This window comes from Talpa europaea (genome assembly GCF_964194135.1).
Source record: "Talpa europaea genome assembly, chromosome: 2".
NCBI lineage: Eukaryota > Metazoa > Chordata > Mammalia > Eulipotyphla > Talpidae > Talpa > Talpa europaea.
This window is the reverse complement of record NC_140068.1, coordinates 115877875-115901633: the sequence shown is the minus strand read 5'-3', so window position 1 is coordinate 115901633 and position 23759 is coordinate 115877875. Positions and strand designations below refer to the sequence as shown.

Genomic DNA, 23759 nt, shown 5'->3' with positions numbered 1-23759 from the left:
CTGCAGCACTCTTATCTCAAAATCCTCAAAGAAGTCTTTGGGATCCTGCACCAGTCTTGGCTTCCCCAGAAGGGGTGGGTGTGAACTGCCCACACTGGGCAGCTCCTGAAGCATCCTGGCCTCTACCTGTCTCCCGCGGTGGGGCTGGTGTAAACACACCACTGCCAGCATGCCCTGCTGGGGCCTGGCTAGGGCCTGCCTCCCCACAAACAGGTGGTGTGTGCTTATGTCCAGCAGGTTGTCCCACAGGTTGCAGGTCCTGGACTGGTTTCCCCAGCAGGGCTGGTATTAGCTCAGCAGCCTGGGGACATCCTGCTGGAATCTGGGGAGTTTTAGGCTATGTAGGGGTTTAGTGAGCTCAGAGTGCCCAGGAACAGCTACAGTACCCTGGGCATTGTCTGTCTGACCCAGCAGGCCTGCTGGGCTCTCCTGTTCGTCTGGAACAACATATGCAGAGGGTGCTCACCTGATGCCATTCCTCCAGGGTCCCATCCCCTGACCCCTGTCCTGCCTGCCCACCTCTGGTGCTGACTAAGCACCGCTGACCCCAAACCTCTCCTCACCCACCTCTCTAGCCACATATCCTTGTTTAACTTCTACTATCCCTCCAACCACTGACACCTGGCCCTCCTCTTGTAATTCAAAAATCTTTGTTTGCTAATTGATTTCAAATTGTTTTCATTTTATTTCCTCCAGGGTTTCTTGTTCATTATAGAAATACTAATAAAGTTTGTTTCGTATCACCCAAATTTTTTCACTCCTTTTGCGTCCAGTTCTGTCATAGTGCTGCCTCCTTCTTGCTATGGCCTATGCAGAAGATCTACAACTAGTGTAAACACTTTAGCCAAACCACACACTGCCCAGGCCCCTCAGGCAGTGATTCCTTCATATGTCTGCTGCCTCTGTTCTGAATTCTACCTGGGCGTTTTACAGAGAAGGAACCAAATAAGTGGTGACCTGGGATCTTCCCAAGTACACAATAGAGGTAGTACACATGGTAGGTGTAATGCAAATTTGGTTTGCTGGGCCTCCTTGGTGTCCTAGGGGTGAAGTCTCAGCGCTGTCACCACTGAGGCCTGAATCTAGGCCAGCTCAGGGAGCTGACCCTGCTAGGGCTCAGCAGACTTCTCCTATCTCACCAGATGCTCCCTTAACAGTGTATTTCAGTAAATCTACCTGTCTGTCTCTGCTGAATCCTCTTATCCCTATGCCTAAAGAAAAAAAAAATTGGGGATATTGAATTTTAGTTAAACAGTAGGGTTTTGTAAATGAGCAATATCTATCAAATCAGCCATAGGTCATTACATAAGTATAATCAAGAAATCATTATTAATGTCTATATCAGTCCATGTTAGGACATCCATTTATAAGAACATATGTTTTAGGAGGAAGATATTAAGATTAGAGATGTAATGGGATATCCAGGGCTACAATTTCATTAAATAGCCTCACCCAGGAGCACCCAATGAGACAGTGAGGATTGGCAAGAGCTGCAGGCAGTGCCCTGATGACTTAATTTGAATGGTGGCAATGTTGACCTCCCTCCGTTACGGCTATAAAATAGACTCCTGGCAGTGGCTTGTGACTTTCTGAATGATTCAGTGCTGAGAAGGAGCAAGATGAGAAGATGAACGTCAAAGGAAATTAGGAAATGAGGCATTTTTGTCCATGGGAGTGGACACAGGTTGTAAGACCTTTGTGTCTCATGTGAGTTCTCACCTCAGAGAGCACCTACCACAGATAATATCCCCTTTGTGTGGATAACACTCAGCCTCTCTCGTTGGTCACCCCAGGGCTTATTCAACAGTCCCTGAAAGTCATAGAAATCGAGATCAAGGGCAATTTGATCATACTTGAGTCCAGTAGCATGAGTTTTTTCTCATCATGGGAGATTCATAAGTCACTGTCACTCACGAATGCCCAGATTTCCAGTCAAAGAAATCACAGTCAAGCTCTTGCTGTGATAACATCACTTAAGTAGACCAGACAGCTACATGGTAACAGGTGGATTTCTTCACTCAGTTTACCCTGTTATGGAGAGTGATGTGTTCTCAAGAATTGACATCCATTCTGGATGTAAGATTCCCTTCCCTGACTGCCAGCATCTCCATTCAAGAGCCAACAGATTGCCTGATTCACCAGCATAGAGCCTATATAACATTGCCTCTGATAAGGGGCACGTTTTATGGTGAAATAAGTATGACATTGGCAGCATGTCTGCAGGAATCACTGATTCTACCACACAGCATGTCACTTGGAAGTTGACAGCATAATTGAAGGAGGAGAGACATTAAAAACTTTTAACATTTTATCTTGGGCAAAACACTCTGAGATGGTGGTAGGCAGCTTTCAACATGTGTTATACACATTGAGTAATGGCCAATATATAATCTGTGTTCCAATATCGAGAAAGCATGGATCCTGCAACTAAGAGGTGAAGAAGGATCAGCCACTCTCACCATTACTCCTAATGATCCACTGGAGGAATTTATCCTTCTCACCCCACGCCTTCACCCTATTAGTTTAGAGGCTCTCCAGGGACGTGAGGTGGGACGTTGGGAGGCATATTTGTACCAGCGAGGTTCTGCTAGATTTGATGTTATATCTACTGCCTACGCATTTATATTCCTTGAGCCAGTGAGCCATAATGAACTCTATTGTTATTGTTTTCAGAATAATTGACCCTGATTACTATGAGGAGCTAGGGTTGCTGCTGCACAATGTAATAAGAAATGAGCACGTGCAGAAACTCTGGAGAACTGGGGCTTCTTGCCAAGTAGAAATACAAAGAGGCCATGTCCTGATGGGGGTGAGGGACTCAGCCTCCCACTCTGCAGGGATGAAGAATGTAGGTTTGCTCCAGGGGGAGGGGAATCTGGAATGGCTGTGTGGGAAAGAGACAAAGCACATTAATAATGGTGTTGTGACCACATGCATCTGTGGAGGCTTGGCCCATTAACTGATCTTTTGTAGAGCTTGTCACTGGCCACCACATCAAAGACCCTGTGACTGACTGGACTCCACAGAGCCCATGAAAAGATCTGAGTGGTGTAAGGAGTAGACTGTATTGGACATTTCTCAGACCTCATGTCTTCTATCCCTTCAGTTCACCTTTTTACTGCTATAGTTGATTGTATCATAGTAAGCAGTTTCATGCAGGTATCAACTTCCACCACCTTAGTCCAGTTGCACCTTATTTGTCAGGGAGATTGAACCCCAGTTGCCCATGGCAGTACCCAGGTCAGTAAAGCTCCCTGGTATCAACTTTTCTTCCACTCCCTGCTTTATGTTTCCTGTTCCCATGGTAATGAACCCAAATAAACTATTCCCATGCAAAATCTCAAGTTTTTGTTCTAGCTAAGTTTTTGTTACTTGGGGAAAATGGAGATGGGGATTAAGCTGCTGAGATGGGTGTGGAAAGGTATCCACAGGAAAATTATCATTTATGCTAAATGCTGTTTATTAAAAACACATAGATATGTAAAGAGATGCATGCAAAAATGTCACCAAAATATTAATGTTTATTATTATGGTAAGATGACAAGATATTTTTAATTACATTTTTATATTTCAGAAGTTTCATATTTTATAAATGGTTTGAGTTGTTCACAATGAATGTGTGATATTTACATAATATAATTAGAGAAACACAGTAAAATGGGAGTACAAATAATGAGACAAGGTGGGATTTCTCACTTTAGACATCTACACATGAAAGCAGACCCAGAAAGCAAACCCTTCCCTATGGAAGTAAATAGAAGTTTTACCTTGTCAAAAGAAGTGTCAAGGCATGAGCAAAGCCCACTAGTTGCATAGCAAGGGCTGGACTTCAATCTGAGCTCCACTGGAACCTCTTGCTCTCCTCACACACCATCCTCCAACCTTGCTGAAATCAGATAACTCCAACTCCCACTTGGAGAAAAAGAAAAAAAAAATGTCCTACTCTCAGGCATTTGGTATTGCCACAAAATTCTCACTTATGAGAGATAACAAGAGGAATTAAATTGGCTGATGTGTTCCAAAGGCTGATTTGGGCCCTATGAGGAATGATGCCGTTTATTCAGAATTTTCTTTCCGTCACTATCCCTCCCTCTGATCCACTGTTTCAAGTCTTTCATTTATAATTGTCCTTAATATAGTTTGGTTCAGTTCCTAACCAGACCGTGCAGTGGGAAGGAATTGAGACAGTGTTTTTGAGAGGTGGGGGAAGTGATTGAAGCCCTTTTATGAATTATGATTTGAATTTTGGAAAATATAGGCAACTTTCTATTTCTTTTTAAATATTTATTTATTTATATAAGAACTGGAGTATAGTCAGAGGCTTGGGAGGGTGAAAGAAATCACCAGAGACAAAGTGGGGAGCAGAACAGGCAGACAGACAGAAGACACTCCTGAGGGGAGCAGCGGGAGAGGCAGGAGAGGTCTGCCGTGCCATGTGGGTTTCCCCCTGGGCGGCCGGGAATCGAACCCACACTGTAGAGGCTGCGGACAGCTTCACAGCGCAGTGCTCCACCCGCTGCACCACCAGGGAGGCCCGCAACTTTCTATTTCAAAGAGTCGGTTATCACAGCCCTCACAGAGGAAATCTTCAGGGTGAAGATTCTAAGTATGAAGGAGTTTGAAATGTGTACTGGAATGAAGAAGGTTGGTGAAATCCGTTCCAAAATCATCAGGTGACAGCAGCTTCAAATATTAGTAAATTCTGACTTGAGAATTGAAGAAAATTTCCCACTGGGAAAAAAATTGAATAAAAGTTGATACCTGGCACTTGATTCTACAATCCAGAAGAAAGAAAAGGCAAACTTCCTGCAAACATCAGTTTAGGGACTGAAACACACCAGAGGCATCGTTTTCCAACATCACGATGGATGTTTTAACCACCCAGTGGCGATTAAACAAACTTATGAACACTCTTTTAAGTTCAATTATTCTCTATTGAAAACCATAACTTATAAGTCAAACTGTCAGGTCATCCCCAAACGCCGGGTTTTCCTTAAACCTCAGGTTCTCACCATGCCCCATTCCACATGGCTCCTTAGAGGGAGCAAAGAATTAAGTTTTGCCTTACCCTAGGCCTTAGCCTTCCTTTACCTTGTCGGTAAGATGTTCTCAAGGCATGATGCTGTTTTGAGAAGGCAATGGGTGGGGCGTTCTGAGCTCGGGTGCCTGAATGTCTTAGGAGGCCTGTCTTTAGGATAAATGCCAGGTTTGGGATGAGCTAGATGCCCAGATGGTGGAGGCTTCGATTTTCGTAATATTTTAATGTTATTTAGATATCCAAGCACTCCAGGAAGCTTCTAGGGAGCAGGCAATGTCCTCTTGGGGAGACAATTAAGACACAGAACCTTACTCTGGATGCGGCTCCCCTTGTGTGCACAGCCCTGTCCCTCTGGGAGCTCCAGGAGAAGCTGGGGAGACCTAATTATATTTCAAGTTCCTTCCCACAAAGGCCCAGGAGCCCTCAGGATCAAGCACTCCCTGTGCTGGGTTCTGAGCTGTCTGCACACATGCTCAGGGGCTCACTCCCCACAGGATCCCCAGGAGGGAAGACATGGCAAGGCATGTCCCCCGTGATGTGAGTCCTCTGCTCACTAGAGGAGGCAGCAGAGGCCCCTGAGGAGACACTCGGGGACTCTCCTTGGGCCGGGCTGTGAGGGAAGGGCCTGCATGGACACCACCACCTTTCCCTGACACTTTCCCTCCAGGGAGGAATTTTTTAAATTTGACTTATCAATAGTAGGACGGCCTGGGCTGGTAGTGAGGCAGCTGTCACTAGGATGACCCAACCTCACTCTGGATGTTTCCAGTGGACGTGACCACACTGAGTTCCCAGACTCCTCTGCTCGGAGACCCTTCCCCACTGCAGCTGCCACAGCAGGGGGGCCCTGGGCTGGTCAGAGCCCTGCATCCCCCGCTGTGTTTCCTGGGCTGGGCTTTTGAGTCTCACTCCCCACAGACATTAATTGCTCTGGGATCATGATATCTGGCAACTTCCAGGGTGTCATGGGTTAAACTGAATAATCCATGTTTGTCTTATTTTCATTTTTGGCTTTTTTTCCTTTTTTTTTTTTTTTTGTTTGCATCATGAAAACTCAAGTCCACACTTTCTCCCTCTCCCAGGTTTTTTTTCTGATTGCACAGCACTGTTACAGCAACAACAAAAATAAAAGAGCATTTATAGTAAAAAATCTTCCTTCTAATCACTTGCGAATACAATAATAATACTTACCTTTCTGTGCTCTCCTCCAGTGTGGCCATGAATACAAGGGGATTCACCCTGAACACGATAGTGGGGAGGGAGGTGCGGGATCCAGCCTGGGTTTCTCTGAGATCCTCTCCCTGCTGCACATGGAGGGGTACCTGGGGAGATGGGGGAGCCCAGAATGAGAAAGAAACCTAAGTTCACCCACCTAACATTACACCTTCCTCCAGGAGCTGAGGCAGACCCTGCTCCATCTCTCCCTCCCTTCCTGGACTGTGGACAAAGGCTCAGCTCGGTAACTGGGGTGACCTGGGCTAATCCTGCCCCTGGACCAGGCCAGCAGGGCACACACTCCCCCCTCCCCCTGTGTGGCTCCCTCCAGCTCTGGTCTAGAGAGAAAGTAGCTGCAGCCCATGGTTCTCCCTGACTCTGAGGCCAGTGGGTTTTCTATGGTGACTCCAAAGGAGAGAAAAATTGGGGTTTGGGGGAGGGAGCTGTCAGGGTGAAGGTGCCACCATATTGTGGGCGGGGCCTGGAGGGGGGTCCTGCCCAGCTCCTTCCACCTCAAGCCAAACATTAGGTATTTCTAAACCTCCTCCTCCTCTTCAGGTCCAATGCTTTTTCAGTCCTGCTCAAAAGCTGCTTCTCCGTGGAACTGTATTTACTGAGGTGTTGTTCTGACACTCTCTACTCTGTGTGTGATTTGAATTAATTTATTCTGGAGCTTGATGTTAATTGACTTCCCATCATCTTATGTTGTGTATCCTGTCTCTGCTGTTACACACACACACACACACACACACACACACACACACACACACACACTCCCCTCTCCTTGGGAACCAGATCCTCGCTCAGCACTGGGGTTACTCTGACCCTCTGTCTCTGGTTCCCCTCAGAGCCGCCCTCTCTGCACTGTCTCTACCCAGCGGTGTCTGAGCAGCCCCAGGAGTCCCTGCACCTCCTGCCTCTGCCCTTGTGGAAAACCAGCCCCTCAGCCTGCATGACAGTGAGGAGGCAAAGGCAAAGTCCTGAGGCCGGTGATTGATGGAGAGGACCAGTTAATTTTTTTCTTTTGCTTAAGAACTTTTCTTTTTTCCCCTCATTGTATTATTCAGTTGAGGTAACACTGGTTTACACACTGCATGTGTGCGAGGCACAGGGTCACCCTCTTTAGATGTTCATTATCACTTCCCACCCACCTAAGGGCCCCCATAGTCCTCCACCACAGTCCATGGGACCCTCTTCCTACCTTGTTTCCTGCTCTCACCCCACCCCATAGCTTCAGTTTTGCAGTTACAGTTCTAGAGTTTGTTTTGGTTTAGTTTTACCAGTCCCTGCTTTGTTTCTTTATATTTCACATATGAATAAAATCATCCAGTATTTAACTTTCGCCTCCAAACTTTTTCACTTAGCTGCCGCGGACCAGCACAGCAGTGAACGATGAGGCCGTCTCAGGGTTGAGAGACTGCGCAAAAGGTCACTGCAGGGGGAGGTGCAGCACTTAGCGTCATCCCATCCACATCTATCCATGTTGTTGCAAATTCAATATTTCATCTTTTTCACAGCTGGGTAGTATTCCACTGGGTATAAAGCTTGTGTTCTTTATCCCCTCCTCTGCCGTTGGGCACTTAGGTTGTGTCCATAGCTTGGTTATGGTGGACAGCGCTGCAGTGACCATAGGAGGCGCATATTCCTCGGAATTAGTGTTTTACCTTCTTTGGATAAATCCCAAGGAATGGAGTCCCTGACCAGGTGACAGGTCTATTTTGAATATTTTGAGGAACCCTCGTTTGTTCTCCACAGGGGCAGGACTGTACCATGTGCTCTCCATAGAAAAGGGAGGTTCCAGGTGTCCTGCCCCGCCCCAGGAAAGGTGGGGCTGAGCAGGGAGGAGAAGCCAAGGAAGAGGAGGAAGACGTGGAGCACGATGGGGAGAGGAGACTGGAGGAGGCGCATGGAGCAGAGAGACATTCCAAGAAGAAGCCACTCTCGCTCCTCAGGCTTGGACTTGTGCCAAGGAGTTGGGGACATGGAAAGAGACACGTGAAAGAGACAAAGACGTGCATGAGAGACTCAAGGGGAGGCTGACAATGGCTGCTCTTATGTTTTTGTGGATTTTGACTTTTCTCTTTTCCTTCCAGACTTGTCTGGCATTTCCTACCCCTGTCCCATGGGTCTCTACCACTAGATGCCTTCACCTTGTGGCAGGCCTTTGGGCCTCAGCTGGCCTGCTTTGGGCAAGCCTGTTTGGCTGGGCATTTACCCATGAGGGGACGGGTAACTTTGGGTGCTTCACTTGGGAACTATTCTACCTATATTCCTTTTCTTCTCTTTTGCTATTGCACATTAATTCTCTATTGCACACTGATTTGTATTAATTTTCTTTTCTAACGAAGGTGTTATGCATTAGAGTATGTTTTGTCTTTATGCAGCTGATGACATAACTCATGTGAAGTGCACAGGTTTAAGAACCCCTTATTCTGCTGGCTAACAGGACTAGTCTCCATTCTGACCCACCACCAGAATTCCTTTTTCTCCACACACTTCAATGGGTCATTCTCACAGGTGTAAGGTGGTATCTGGGTAACACTGCCTTGATCTGGCATTGAAGGTTAACACCATCAGTGATGAGTCAGGTGGACATGATGAGCACTGACGTGTTGAGTGGACAATGGCCCTGCACCCCTGGGGTCTGCTTCCCTAAACCCAGAGTCCCAGTCAAAAAAAAAAAAAAACAAAACCCTAAGTTGAAGAACAATAGTCCTGAGCAGTGCTCCTTGATGGAGGCTCAGAGTAGAAAATTTAGGGTGCAGGGGTAACATGACCAGAAACTAGAGGTGGAGGGCCTCCCCAGTGGCGCAGCAGTTGAGCGCTGGGTTATGAAGCTGCCCGCAGCCTCTGTAGCGCTGGTTCGATCCCCGGCTGCTCCCCGGCCACTGGAGGAGGGTCCCACATGGCACACAGACCTCTCCTGCCGCCCGCTGCTCCCCCTCAGCAGTGTACTTCGGTCCTTCTGCCTGTCTGCTCTCTGCTCTGGCTCTGGAGAATTCTCTCACCCTCCCGCACTTCTGACTGTACCCAGTGCTTGCATAAATAAATAAAATAAATCTTTAAAAAAAAAAAAAAACTAGAGGTGGAGGTAGAAGTGATTAGCATAGTTATTAAACCAACTATAGAAATGAAAATTGTTTTGGGCCAACTGATATAGCAAGTATCAGATGCTGCAGGAAGTATAAGGAGGCGCAGAGTAGAGGTGGGATACAGGGATGGAGCCTTTGCAGAGACTCGCTGCTCCTGACAAATCAGCCTCGTCACACCATAGAAGTAATTAATTTAATGACAGATGACAATCCCACAAAGGAATGAGCCCTCCCAACTAGAACACGACCTCAGTGACTTTTCTGCCCTGGGAAGACGCAGCTCTGCTCCCAAGGCTGCCACCTGGGGCCTGCAGGCTTCTCCTAACACACCCACCTTCTACAGGGGCAGTTCCTCCTACCTGCCGGCATCTGCGCAAGCAGCTGCTTCTTCTTTCCTTTTGTGTGTGTGTGTGTGTGTGTGTGTGTGCCCACAAGCCACTGAAAGGAGGACTCTGGTGAAGCTTTTCTTAGAGGTGACCCAAGACTTGTGATCCCAACACCTCTCCCAAACATCACTCTTCACCAGTGCCAATGTTTTAAAAACAAGGAAAGTCTGAGAAACTGTCATCCAGGCGAACTGGATGAGATTATGGAGAATAAAATGGACATTAGCAAAAACTAATGAAAGTATGGCATTTAGTAATTATGTCAACATTGCTGCATTAGTTGTAAAAAAATAAAAGTATTCATGTAGAATGTTAACAAAATGGAAATGGTGTGGGATAAACAAGACCTGTACTGCCTTTGCAACTTTTCTATAAATCTAACAGTATTCTTTAAATGTTTTTTTTTAAAGATCAATTTATTTTTTTATGAGGATTTATTTATGCATACAAGAACTGGGGTGCAGGCCAGAAATGTGGAGGTGAGAGGATTAACCAGAGACAGAGTGGGGAGCAGAACGGGCAGACCGACTGAAATACACTGCTGAGGGGAGAAGGGAGCGAGTCAGGAGAGGTCTGCTGCGCCATGTGGGCAGCTTCCTGGCTGGGGAATCAAACTTATGCCGCCGTGGCTGCGGATAGATGCATAGTGCTGCGTCTCAACCCCTTGAACCGCCAGGGAGGCCCTAAATGTTATTTTTTTGTAATGCCCTCAATATTGAATAGGTTGTAGAAGTGAAAAATTTTCTCTTTTCCAATTTTCCCAGGCATCATCATCCGGGACTGGAGAGGGGGGTTCTGGGAGAAAAGCTGGAAACCTCACACACAGGGCAGGCTCTGGAGTCTCCTTTCCTCTGAGCCCTGCTGCTCTGACTCCTCACAGAGCATCTCACCCCCAGGACGCCGCCCTCCAGGACCCCCAACTCTGGCCACCTCAGCCCCGCCCCGTCCTGGCGGCTCCACCAGAATCCGGAGCAGCGCGGCAGCGCCCCCGTGTGGCCACAGGGCTGAGCACAGGAGCCCAGAGCCGCCCTTTCTCCTGCTCAGCCAGGCCCTCCCCAGGCTCCCTGGGCTCCCAGCGGCAGGACAGGGATCTGCACACAAGGGGGTGTCCAAGTGCTGTGTCAGATTAAGTGTCCTTTTTAGTCTCCAGTGGTCTCCAGGACATGACAACTGGTTCCTAGGTTCTGGGCAAATCCCCAAATATATAGGTCGCCTCAGTCTCTTGGGATGGAAACTTAGATTCCTGGGTCCCTGAATTTGTTTCTGCTTCTGCTTCCAATGATGAAAGCCCCTCCTCCTGGGAATCACCTGACATTCTCCATCCTTGGATGAGGGGAGGGGCCTAGGAGAGCCCCCAGGGCACTGTCTAGGAAGATGGGGAGACTCCTGGAAAAGCAGAGGATGGAAATGGGGACTTTAGGAGACAGAGGCGGAAAGGGGTGCAGGGAGAGCCAGAGAGGACCGGGCAGGGAAGGGGCGGCACAGGGGACACTGAGGGGGAAGGTCTGTGTGGGTGACACGGGCTCTCACTGGGGAGCTGGAGCGTCTCTCTCCCCTAGGGAGATGCAGCAGTGCTGGCCTGTAACTGCCCAGGGAACTGTGCACATCCGGGGCCTTGCCCGTCCTTGCAGGGCTGGTGTCAACCACACACATGTACATGCTGGTGACGGAGAGGACTGTAATGGGGGGGTACCCAGGGGAGGGTCCAGGTTCCTGCCCCATCTGAGGAGGGTGAAGCTGAACAGAAAGAAGCATCTGGAGAGGAGGCTGAGGAGGAAGGAAGCAGGATGGAGCCAGAAGGAGACCTGGGGGAGGCACATGGGGCAGAGACAAGTGAAGAAGCTGCGCTTGCTTCTTGGCCTTGGACTGGGTTACACAGGTGTGGGTGAGAAATCCATGGGAGGTGACAATGGCAGCTTCTACCTTGATTTTGCTCTTTTCCTTCCAGACTTGTCAGCCCTGTCCCCCCTTTTCTATGGGTCCCCGCCAGGAGGTGCTTTAGACAGTAACAGGCTTTCAGGCCCTGCTTGGGCCAACCCTGTTTGGCTGAACATTTACCCACAGGGGATGGTGACTTTGGGTGCTTGATTTGGAAACTTTATTCTTTCCTTTGTCTTTGTTGCACACTAACTGTATTAAAGTTCCTTTCCATTAAAGGTCCTACAGGTCTTGTCTTGATGCTGCGGATGGCAGAGAGTTGGGGGAGATTGTTAAGTGGAGGCCAGGCTACATATCCAGAATATCCTCCCTCAGTTCCCGAATGCTGGGGTATCAGAGAGATTCAGGGAGCCAAGAGGAGGGAAGAGCAAGGTCACAGAAGACATTAAAAAATTCTAACAGGAGGGGCAGAGCAACATGGCAGCGAGAAGACGCTGTGAGTAAGATCTCCCATTAAAAAAAGTTAATAGGGAGGAAAAGCGGCAGGTCCCAGTGAGAACTGGGACACGGAAGATAAACGGACGACTCCAGCAAACTACCCGAAGAAGAAAATGGCCATAAAAGAGGACCAGAAGGGAGGAAAGCACATATGATTGCAGGCTAATTCCCCACTTATACAATCTGACCACTGACCATGCTCTATCAAGAGGGTTTAATTTCCTTTGTAAATGTTCATTCCCGCTCATTTTACTTGAGAGCAAGTAAAATGGTAGTTTAATAAGGAAAGAAATCATTTTTAAAGATTTTTAAAGAGAATATATAAAAGCAAATGCTGTGGATTTTTGTCACAATAATTATACATTTCCCTTTACCATCATCATATTAAGATAACTTCATATACCCTTAGTTTTAGTTGTTGCTCTTTTTACCTCTTAGGTGCCATGTGATATTCCGTGTATACTGGAGTAACTGAACTTTCAGCCACTCTTTGCTGTTCTCCATTTCTGTAGCTCCCGGCCAAGAGAGAAGATGGCTGGGTTTCATCTCAGTTGTCAGCAGTTGTCAGCAGCAGTTTCATCTGTTGTCATCTTAGTTGTCCCTGGGGCAGCATCTCCAGTCTCTAAGGCGGCTTCCCCTCTAATGTCACTGACCCTCACGGTCACATGTGGGATCAAGGGTCATGGTAGGACAGAGGCCCCTGTACTTAGTGAGTGAGGCCTTCACAGCATAAACAAGGTCTTAGGGTCCAAGTTAGAATCTGAGCAGTTGCGATCCACTGTAGAGAAGGACCCACACACGTGATGTGGTGGAGACCCTCTGGAAGCTCTGGTATGGGTGTCACCACATTTACCATAAACACACTCAGCGCTTGGTGGACAGCAGAAATAAGAAAGTTAAGTCCCTGTGCAGTATAATTACTAAAATATTACAAAAATCATTGGGTGGGAATTTTTGAGAAACAATCTGCTCAAAACAAAACGGTAGCTAGTAGTCTACCTCGTATCTAATATTCCTAGAAATGTGTTAGGGATGCCATCCATGACTCACACCACACTTCACAGGAGTGTTGTCCCCATTTATTTCATCACCTAGAGTGGGCGGGTGGGAATGGCAGGACAATGCCCTGGCTGGGCAGGTCATCAACAGGAATCTCACACAGAGTGTCTGCATTTTTATGAACTCGTTGAAGTGAAAAAAGCCATCGGATTTACGTGCAAAAAGTAACACTATCATTTGGTGTGTTCATAGACATGCAAAGGATTTGAAGAAGATCTCATTTGGGAAGTGAAGTGCCCCGTGGGTGTGGCTGCTGTCTGGCCTCAGCTCCTCTCCGCTGACTGCATCATCCTTTACTTTCCCATCTGTGATGTTCCATACTTGAAAATTTCACACCAAATATTTCATGATGAAATGCAGTTCCAATTGGATATCAGACATTCAGTCACTCTCAAACACTCACCTGGGAGGGGCTGAGTCAGGCTAACCTTGAGTCCAGCCCGGGGGAGTTCCAGGTGGAACCAGGCAAATCTGGAGACCAGCCAGGGGCGGTAGAAGAGGTGGCAGAATCCTGACCTTTGAGCTTCTAGGCTGACAACGGCCTACTGCTCTTTTAAGTGATTGGCCTTTTTATTTTTAGTGCCGATAAGTGACTCTGTTAACATTAATTCATGATGCTGTTACACTGGTCAATAAACGTTATGGAATATAATGAGAATCCAGTGTGTGCATTGAACAAGAAACTGGATCAGACCATTCTAAACACATACTCTTCACTGCCAACATTTTTGCCAACCTTGTACAACGTAATTAGATATATAAGTTAATAAAACATTAACTGCTTTGAGTTGTATGAATTCAAACATTTAATCACAATTAAAACCATTGATTTCTGATTTTTTTTTCTTACTTGGCGTTACTAAATGATTTATCTCACTATTTCTTTTTATCATGTTAACTTGCTGCTAGCACAGTTGTGGGTATTAAATAACATTTTTATAAATTCTCAATGTGCCAGAAGTCGTACATTCCAACTGTTGATATAGAAGGTCAAGAAATACATTACGAACTTAAATTCACTAGAAAGTATCAAAAGCTAAAAAGGAAGGAAGATAATTATTGACCACAAGAAGCTGGACCGCGGGAAGCAGAACTCGCCTCCTGTTTTCTCGCGCGCGCAGGGGCGCGGGTCACTGTGGAGACTGAAGCTGAAATCGAGCTGGAGCGCCAGGCCACCCCCTCCCCCCAACACGGCTCCGAAGCCCTGGCAGCGCCCGCCACCCGCCCACCAGCTCTGCCCCGCCGGCCCCACCGCTGCCGGGAAGGGGGGGTCCCGGCCCCGCCCCTCGAGGGCCGCCCCCGAGCCGGAGCCGAGCCGCTTCCAGGGCTCCTGGCCCTTCCTGGCCCGCGGCAGGGGCAGCTCCGCGGCGGGCAGCGACCCGGGCTGATCCTGCTGCACCGCGGTTTAGGAAAGGCCCGCACCCCGCGCCGCTCTGCGCGCGCCCCACTTCCCGGACCTTGCTCACCCGCCCAGGGGCTCAGGCCCCAGAGCCGCCCAGCCGTGCGTCCAGCAGGTGTGGCGCCCCGGCCGGCGTGGACCGGCCATCCCTGGGCGCTGGGCCGCCCGCGCTCTCGGCCCCTCCAGGGCCCCCCTGGGCCCCCATCCCGCCCTCTCGGAGAGCCGAGGCCAGGCAGGAGCCCAGAGGCGGGAGGATGCGCAGCAGGGTGCCGACACTCCCGCCGTCTGGGTTCCCTGTGGCACAGGAGCCCGGGGCCACACTCGAGGCAGGGGAGGAGCCTCAGGCCGCCGCACCCGCCAGGCCGGGTACCCCGCGGGAGACGGGTCCACGTAGACGCCGCTCCCCCGGGTCAGGGCCCGCGCTGGGTTGGGGGGGCAGCGACCCCTGTCCCATCAGTGAGGGGCGCGGTGGACGCGAGGGATCCCCCGGGACGGGGAGGTGACTACGGTCTTGGGGGGACGGAGTGACCGCGGCCGGGGTGCTCGGCGCTGACCGCAAGGCGGGAGCCGAGCCCGGGCAGCAGCGGGGGCTCCCCGGGACCGTCCCCCAGGGGCCCGCGGGCGGCCGGGCGCGCAGAGCTTGCTCCCCCGCCCCGTTCCCCTCGCCCGGTAAGGCGGCCTTGCCCGTCCCCTGCGCGGGTGGGGGCCGGGGGCTGGGGGGGGGGGCGCTGCCGCCCACCTGGCCCGAGTCTGGGCTGGGGACTCCGCGCCCTGCTGGAGGCCCCCTGGGACCCGGGACAGCAGCTCGAGCCGGGGACGGCGCAGGTCGGTCTTTCAGGCGCGCCCGGAGCCCTCCTGGTGTCTATGGGCGCCCCTGGGGTCCCCAGGGTCTTCTCCCATCCTGGGGCACAGCTACCCTGGCCGCGCGGAGGGAGCGCAGGGGAGGCGCGCTGGGGACAGCAAGGCGCGGAGCCCCCCCCTTTCCAAACCGCCCCTGTGAGGCCCGGGGCTCATTAGGCGAACTGGGCGCCTCCTCAGCGCCCGCGGCGCGCCCGGGGTCTTCCTGGGCTCCTCGGGGCGCCTGGGGGCACCCGTGACGGAGGGGGGAGCCTGGGGGACTGAGACCCATCGTGGGGCCACGCTCAACTGCGAAACTATGGCCGCGCCCCGCAGGGGAGCCCCAGAGCAGGGCGCGCTGGGGAGGGGGTGATGGGGCGGGCGGGGGTGCGCGCTCCTTGCTCACCCCGCCAGGGAGCCCGGGTGAGGAGCCGCGGAGGAGGCGCTGGCGCGCGCTGCAGACACCAAAGGGGCCCCTGGGCTCCCTGGCAGCCTCTGTCTGTCCCCTGTAGGGACGGTCCCGCCAGGAGCTGGTGGGGAGGGGGGCGGTGAGGGGAACCAGCTAGCAGAAGGGGGTGTGTCCGGTGAGGACCCAACGTGAGGGATGAACGGGACGCCCCTGAGACGCGTGTCCTCCGCCCGCCGCTTCAGTTCCCAGGCCCAGGCCCCCGCTCCGAGGGGCTCTGGCGCTCCCCGCGCACCCCCCCCCCCGCGCGGGTCACGCGCCAGGAGGACTGGACGCAGGCGGGGTGGGCGCAGCGGGGTCCCCTCCGCGCAAGGGGTGGGGGGCTGCAGGGAAAATCAGGAGAAGCAGCGCCAAGGCGGGCGTTAAGGGACGCGCCCGAGAGTCCCCAAGTCTGGCTCCGAGGCGGGGAGCGCCGAGGGCGCGCGGGCCGAGGCTCAGGCGGGCGCCGAGTGGGTCAGCCAGGCGCAGACCCCAGGGGCAGCCGATGCTCTGGCCACGCCACCCCGCAGCGGCGCCTCAGCCCATCCTCCCGCTCCGCCCCTCGCTGTCCTGGGGAGTCTCCCCACCGCCACCCCCGCCCCGCCGCTGGCTGCACCCCGGCTCTTGTGCGCATGAATAAATAAATACATGTCTTTTTTTCAAAAACCGCGGGTGCTTCCCGAGGCGCCCCCGCCCCGCAGGTTTGGCTCCTCGGGCCCCTCGGTCCATCTGCTGCCTGTCCGGCCCGGCCGGCGAGGACCCTCCTCCAGGGCCGCAGAGAAGCCCGAGGGGGGGGCGGGCGCGCGTCCGAGCCTCCGAGGACATCCCAGGTCCGCGGCTCGGCCGGGCCGGCTGCAGAGGACAGGGCAGAGCCAGGGGCGCGTCCGCCCGCCCGGGGGTCAGGCCCGGCTCGCCCCGCGGGCCCCGCCGGCCGAGGGGCGTTCCCGGCGGCTCCGGGGTCGACGCGCCTGGGGGGAAGCAGCGCCCCTGGCCACCTGGGCTGCGCCCCCCGCCCCGGCAGCGCGGAGCCGGACCTCGCGGGGGACGGGCTCGGGCGACGAGGCTGGTGTCACAGAACTCCGTGCCCCAAAGAGCGGGGGCGGGCGGGCGCGCGTCCGAGCCTCCGAGGACATCCCGGGCCCGCGGCTCAGCCGGGCCGGCTGCAGAGGATGGGGCAGAGCCAGGGGCGCGTCCGCCCGCCCGGGCACCGCGTCCGCAAGTCCTCAGGCCTCGGTGCGGGCTCGGCGGGGGCGCCGGGCGCAGGGACGCCCCTCCGCCGAGGACTCGGGCACCCCGGGAGCCCCCGCCGCGCCCCTCGCCCGACCCGCAGCCCGCGCGGGCGCCTTCGCCTTCGCGCCGTTCCTCGGGACCCACGCGTCTCCCGGCCGCGCAGGGCCCCGTGCGTCCCGGCTGCCGCGGGATGGCGCCCCCGGAGCCCCCACGCCCGCCCCCCACCCCCCGCCCAGCAGGTCCACGCAGCCGCCCGCCCCGGCCCCGCGCTCAGTCAAGCCCGAGAGGCCCTGGCCCGGCCCCAGGTTAGCTCAGGGGCGCGTCCTGTTCCCGGGAACCCCGAGGATTTCCGAGCCCCAGCGCCACCCCGACCCGGGGAAGCCCCGCCTCAGCCCGCAAGTCTCTCTTCGGTCCGCAGGGAGCCCCGCCTGCTCCCCGTACAGCGGGCGCCAGGGCAGGGGGTCAGGGACAGGCCCACAGCGCTGGCCTGGCAGGCCGCTGACCACCGCTGGGCATCCGCCGGGCGCGGCGGGTCACCCCTCCCGCTACTCCCCGCAGAGCCTGGCCAAGCCCCGCCCCACGCCCGGCCCCGGCATCCGGGCAGCGGGGCCAGAGCCGACCGGCGCCTCAGCGCCTTTTTATGCAACCTGTGCTTCCCGGCTTGTGGGCTGGCCCAATCAGGTGTGAGCTACCAGCTGACTGGTGCTAAACGGTCCAATCAGCCTCAGGATTGAAAAACGGTCCAATCAGCTGTGTGGGCGGGGCAGCCTGAGAGCGGCTATAAGCGGGGCTGGCGGCGCTCAGACACGGGCGGGGGCGCGGGCTGCAGGCCCCGCCTCTTCTCTGGGGGCCCCCGAAGGCGCCCCGGGGCCCGGGGTCTCAGGGCGTCCCTTGCTGCAGGTGTCGCCCCACCACTCACGCAGCTGCGGGCGCCGGTGTCTCTCGCCGAGCGGCCCGCGGCGGCCCCCGTGGCTGGCCGGCGCCCGCGGTGAGCGGCGGGCGGGAAGCGGCGGGCGGGGGGCCCTGGCCGGTCCTGGGCGTCCGCCGCCCCGTGCGCCCTCGCGCTGCCCCTTGGCGGGCCCGGCCTCGGCCTCCCGGGCCTCTGGGCGGCGGGTCCGCGCCCGCCCGTCCCCCGCCTCCCTCGCGCGCTGCCCTGGTCCACGCTCACCCGGCCCGAAGGCCTCGCCCGGGCCCGACGACGTCCTGGGGGGCGGGCCCGGGGAGGCGGGAGCAGCTCCGCGGCCCGCGCTGGGGCCGGGGCGAGCTGGAGGGCGGCGGGCGGAGCCCCGAGCCGGGCGGGGACAGGGCGCCGCGGGCACTGCCGGCCTCCGCTGCAGGCCAGAGACAGACGCCACCGAGGCAGAGACGCCCCAGGCCGCCCCGGCCCCCACGCCGGCGGGGACAGGCACCCGGGGAGGGGCAGGGGCAGCCGGTCAGCAGCGGCGCGTCGACAGCGGGTCCAGAGTCGGCGGGGACGGCAGCTGCACGGGGCGGCCACGCGGGCCACAGCGGCCTGTCCCTCCCCCGCCCCCCTCCCTCCCCCGCCCCCCCGCCTCCCTCCCTCCCCCTCGGTTCCCTCCTCCCCCCGCCCGTCCATCTCTCCCCTCTGCCCCCTTCACCCGCCCCGCCCTCTCCTCCCGCCATGACTGCTTTTCCTAAGATTCCATTCAATGCACACCCGGGATCTGAGTCTCTGCAGACCAGCCTGGCGTTTGGAAGCGCCCCTGGGCCGCCTGCCGCGAGCCGGGGCGACGCCGGGACACCCCGCGCGGGCCCCCGGGCGGCTTCTGTCCGCGGCCCCACGAGCTCGGGCCGGCCGTGCACTGGGACGGGACGTGCAGAGCCCGCGGCCACACGGCGGGACCCAGGAGAGCAGAGCGAGGACAGCAGGGCCGGCAGGGGCCCAGCGAGCGGCCGGCGGGCGGGGGGGGGGGCGGGGAGCAGCCCCCACCTGTGGCAGCCAGGGCAGCGCCCCCCGAGGGCCCCACCGCACTGGGCTGCGCCTGGCCCCACCCACTGGCCACACCTGAGCGAGAAGCTGCCCTGCGCTCTGAGGCCTCAGACGAGGCCCCTCCTCGTCATAACTTTCCTCTCGGCCTCTTGGAAGTCTTTGTTCCTCAAATGGTAGATGATGGGTTCAGCAGTGGGGTGACCACGGTGTAGAAGACGGAAATGATCTTGTTGATTTCAGGGGACAGGTGGGCTTTGGGGCGCACGTACATGGAGATCGTGGTCCCGGAGTAGGTGGTGACCACGGCCAGGTGGGAGCCGCCGTGGAGAAGGTCTTCGCGGGCCGGAGGCGGAGGGGATCCTTACGATGGCGGCCACGATGAAGACGTGGGACACGAGGGTGGGGAGGAGGCACACGCACAGGCGGCGATGGACAGGGCGAAGACGACCATCTCGGTGAGGTAGACGCGGGAGCAGGAGAGCCGCATGGAGGGGCAGGTCGCAGAAGAAGTGGTTGATCCGGTTGGGGCCACAGAAGTCCAGCCTGAAGATCATCAGGCAGGGCAGGACCCCGTGCCCACCCTGGTCACCCAGGAGACGGCCACCAGCTTGGCGCAGGTCTGGGGCGCATCAGGAGGGGGTAGCTCAGGGGGCTGCAGACGGCCAGGTAGCGGTCATAGGCCATCGTGGCCAGGAGGAAGCACTCGGTGGCCCCGAAAAACACAAAGAAGTAGAGCTGGGCCATGCAGGCGGGGAAGGAGATGGCACGGCCCGGGGACAGCAGGCCGGCGAGCAGCGGCGGCACGACGGTGGAGGTGTCCCAGACCTCCACGAAGGACAGGTGCTTGAGGAACGTGTACATGGGTGTGTGCAGCCGCCGGTCATGGCTCGCCACGGCAATGATGACGACGTTCCCCACCACCGTCAGCACGTAGGTAGATGAACAGAAAGATGGCAAACAGCAGGGACTGCCACTCGAGAAGGTTCTGGAACCCCAGCAGCTGAAACTCAGTGACAGCAGACACATTTGGGGGCTCCATCGCCTGCGGAGGGGAAGAGACCTTGGAAAGCACTGCGGACAAGGCATGAAAATCCTCGGTGCTATCTGGAACATGAGAGACTGTCTTCGAGCACTCCCGTCTCCACGACAGCTTTCTGGAAGAACGTGCGCGGCTCCACCTGGCTTTTAGACCACTGTGGTTTCAACCCATTAGGCGAAAGGGGCGCAAGAGTTGGGGGAGGGCCTCAGCAAGCTCCACTCACCAGGCTCTCTGAGATCTAGAAGTTTCAGGTTCAACACCCCAGGTAAGAAGGGGCTCACTGAGCCAAACACAGGAAATACAATTAATAGCCGGGCCTCCCTGGTGGCGCGAGGGTTAAGTCTCAGCACTGTGAAGCTGTCCCCAGCCACTAAGGCATGAGTTCAATCCCCGGCCAGGGAGTGACCCACAGGGCGAGGCAGACCTCTTCTGTCTCCCCGCTGCTCCCCTCAGCAGCGTGTTTCAGTAGATGCACCTGTTCTGCTCCCCACTCTGTCTCTGGTCTCTGGTAAATCCTCTCACCCACCCACCCCCAACCTTTGGCCTGTACCCCAGTTCTTTATGCATAAATAAATAAACCTTTAAAAAATTAATAGCTATGTTTTCCTGGAAAGGGCCTGGGCCCTTTCCTCCCACAGGTGACCCTCATCTGGAAACAGGTCACACCTGGCCCGTCTCCCAGCCCCGGGAGACTGTGTTCTGCCCTCAGTGTTTATGGACACCTCCTCCAGGTACTTGAGCATCTGAGTGTGTCTGTGTGTGTCTGTGTGGCCAGGGCTGAGCCAGCCTGCATCTCCACTGGTACCTTCTCACCCAGGTGGACACCAGCTTAGTGATCGGATTTTGTGTCCAGTCAACAAGTCACCCCTCCTTTTTTTCAAGGTCTAGCCTAGTTCTGGATGAAGCCAGCATCCACCCGCCATCAGGGGCTTCCCTCACCAAGGACTGAGCGTGATGTCACCTCTGTAATGCCCAGGCCCAGGACTCCAGCCGCAGGCCCTTCCACGTCCCTCCTTCTCCCCTAGTGACTATTTCAGGCGCTTCTCCAAAACCTTCCAAGACTTTTTGTGTAGGAAACTGATGAAGCTGAAGTAACCGGAGGCCCTCCTTCACCGCCCCCCTCTGTCTCCCCGGGAGCCCGATGGGTGGTGCATCACCCCCTTCTCCCCCCCTCTCCCCCAGAGGTTGCACCTGAGCTGGCTGTGGCTTTATTTGGTCTCTTGCCCAAATTAACCGACAACCCCCCCCTCGGAAATGCCGCATCCCCCCAAGGAGCACCGCCCCTCCCACCCGACTGCTGTAGTCTCCCTGCGCCCCAGGCACACCCGTCCTTCCTCCTGGGAAAGTGGACAGAGCAGCTGCCACAGCAGAGGCCTCTGCTAGGGTGGAAACCAGAGCGCGCAAAGCAGATGATTTGGCGAGGGGCTTGGGCATGAGGCTGCAGAGAGTGGCCAGTTCAGGGCTCCGGAGCCATGGTCCCTGGAGCTCTACAGTGAAAAAGGCCCCTGGCTCCACCTGCTGGCTGCGCCCAGGAGCTGGCCCTGCTGCATGGTGTCTGCTCTCTGTGCCTAGGGCCGGCCTGCCCTACTCCCTCCCAGCCGCTCCCCTTCCTCCTCAGAGGCACCAGACCTCTGGGTCTCTGTTCTGACCCCATCTCAGCTCCTGCGCACAGCACAGACCACAGTCTCTGGCCTTCTCTGCTCACTGCTGTTCCTGGGCCCTGCCCCGGGGCAGGCTGACCCCAGGCCAGTCCAGGAGCCCAGGCTGAGGGGAAGCGTGACCCCACAGGGCAGCGAGTGATGCAATTCACTTTGGAACATGGTCCTTTCCTGACATTGCTTCCACTTCCGTGACATGAGCAGTGACCGGAAAAAGGCAGAATTTAAATGCCGAGACCACCAGGGCCTGGTTGACGGGGTCAGCATGGGCAACGTGGTTGGGTCACAGGGCATTTGGCCCCATTTCTGAGTCACCTAAAGTCCCCCTCAAACGCAGTCAAAGACACAAGGGAAAAAGGACCTGCTGGGCCTAGCCCTTTGGGGCAGGACGGGGTGCCGGGGTGACAGGGTGGGGGGTTGGCGGGGGTGGGGGGTGGCAGGGGTGGGGGTGCGAGCAGGTGGTGGGGTGATGGGGGTGGGGGTGCAGACCTCCTTGGGGCTGACATCAAGTCCTGGCTATCCCAGGGACTGGATCACCTGATTTACAATGAGCTCAGCCAACAAGACCCGCCCCGAGACAGAACCTCCCAGGCGCCAGCCCCACATCTCATTTCACAGCTTCCCTGGAGCCTTTATGGAAATAAACAGGCCCCAGTACCACAGACCTCCCGCCATCCAGGGCCACCAGGCGCCTCTGGGCTAGGGCCTCCCTGCTGCTCTCCAGGCACCACAGGGCGGGCGATCCCACCTGGACAGAGTATCCACAGAGTATCCGCAGGGCCTGCAGCCTCAGGCTCGCAGTCCCTCACCCACAGGCATGGCCTCTGGCTCCAAACACACCTCTCCTGGTGGCCTTCTGAGCCCTGAGCCTACCTGTCCATCTCCCTGGCACACGGCGCCCACGGTCCTCCCTGCTGCCGGCTCGGCCCTGCTGCCCTCCGCCCTGCACGCTGGCCCTGGCTGCTGCGACTGGCCATCTTCTGCGGGTGATGCGGCTGGAACACGCTCCACCTTTCAACAACCCAGGTCTCCTGGGGCCTGGCCTTCGGGGAATCCTCCTCCCAGGTATTCTTCCACAGTTTGCCTACGAGTTAATAATCAACAAAAGCAAACTTTTGAGACTCCCCGCTGCCCAGGGGGCTCAGCACGGGGGCACCCCTGGGACCCAAGCAGTTCTTTGGAAAACTTTTTTAAAATGTAGCTTAGGATGGCCCCGGAGATGCTGAACTGGACTGACTCAAACAAATGGGTGTTTCTTGAAAATCTAGGGAGCAGGTACCCAGGGGCCCATCCTGAGGACAGACGGGTGCCAGCGGCCTTCCGCTTCACACTGCAGTTTCAGGTGTGCCCACGAGAGCACATCCACTCACCCACACGGTGAGACCCCCCCACCCAGGCCAACTTCCAGAGACCAGAGCACCTGCGCCGAGGGCATCTCCCAACTCCACAAGGAAAACTCAGCATCTCAGCCTGGAAAGGCCTGAGCGGAGCCCTCCACATGCCCCCGCCCCCCTCTTACCAGCAGGACCAGAGGCTGCTGCATGGGGGGGCACTGTCCCGCGACGCACTTGTGCTTGACTTAATAACTTATTTTCCAAAATAATGTTATCCGTGTGTATATTTTTCAGAAAACTTGCAGACAGAAGACGGCAAGGGCGCGGCGCGTGCACGAGTGCCCGCTGTGAACACGCTCAGGAGCACGGGTGGCTGCACACGCACAGGTGCATTTTGGGGCACTGGGTGAGGAGCCGCTGCAAGCTCTAGCTGGCACCACCGGGTCTTGGGGTGCCCGCGGCGCCAGGAAACCTGAGTTCATGGGGGTGAGGCTGCGGGGAAGAGTGTCCAGTCTCTTGGATGGGGTCCCAGGCAGGGTCCTGGGCTGGGTGGGGTCCACTACACTCCACCCGAGTTGGCCCCCTGATGGCCCAGCCCGCAGCTCTCCTGTTCCTCGCGGGCAGCACGCGCCCTGCGGCTGCGGCCTTGGCTGGCCTTAGCCCCTCTCCATCACCGTCTTTCTCACTGCTAGAGATGGGG

General features: G+C 55.9%; 2 pseudogenes across 2 annotated transcripts in view; one reads left to right on the top strand and one right to left on the bottom strand.

Moving 5' to 3' along the window:
* The window catches only part of LOC311188279 (class I histocompatibility antigen, Gogo-OKO alpha chain-like), an 85347-nt pseudogene extending 70793 nt beyond the window's left edge, over positions 1-14554 (top strand). Inside the window, exon 5 of the transcript in view lies at positions 14399-14554. The product of the transcript in view is annotated as a class I histocompatibility antigen, Gogo-OKO alpha chain-like (transcript). The remainder of the gene's footprint in view (positions 1-14398) is intronic.
* A 4581-nt stretch (positions 14555-19135) lies between these two features.
* On the bottom strand, positions 19136-20067 carry LOC311188278 (olfactory receptor 11L1-like; annotated as a pseudogene). The gene has a single exon. The product of its transcript is annotated as an olfactory receptor 11L1-like (transcript).
* Positions 20068-23759: the final 3692 nt, after the last annotated feature.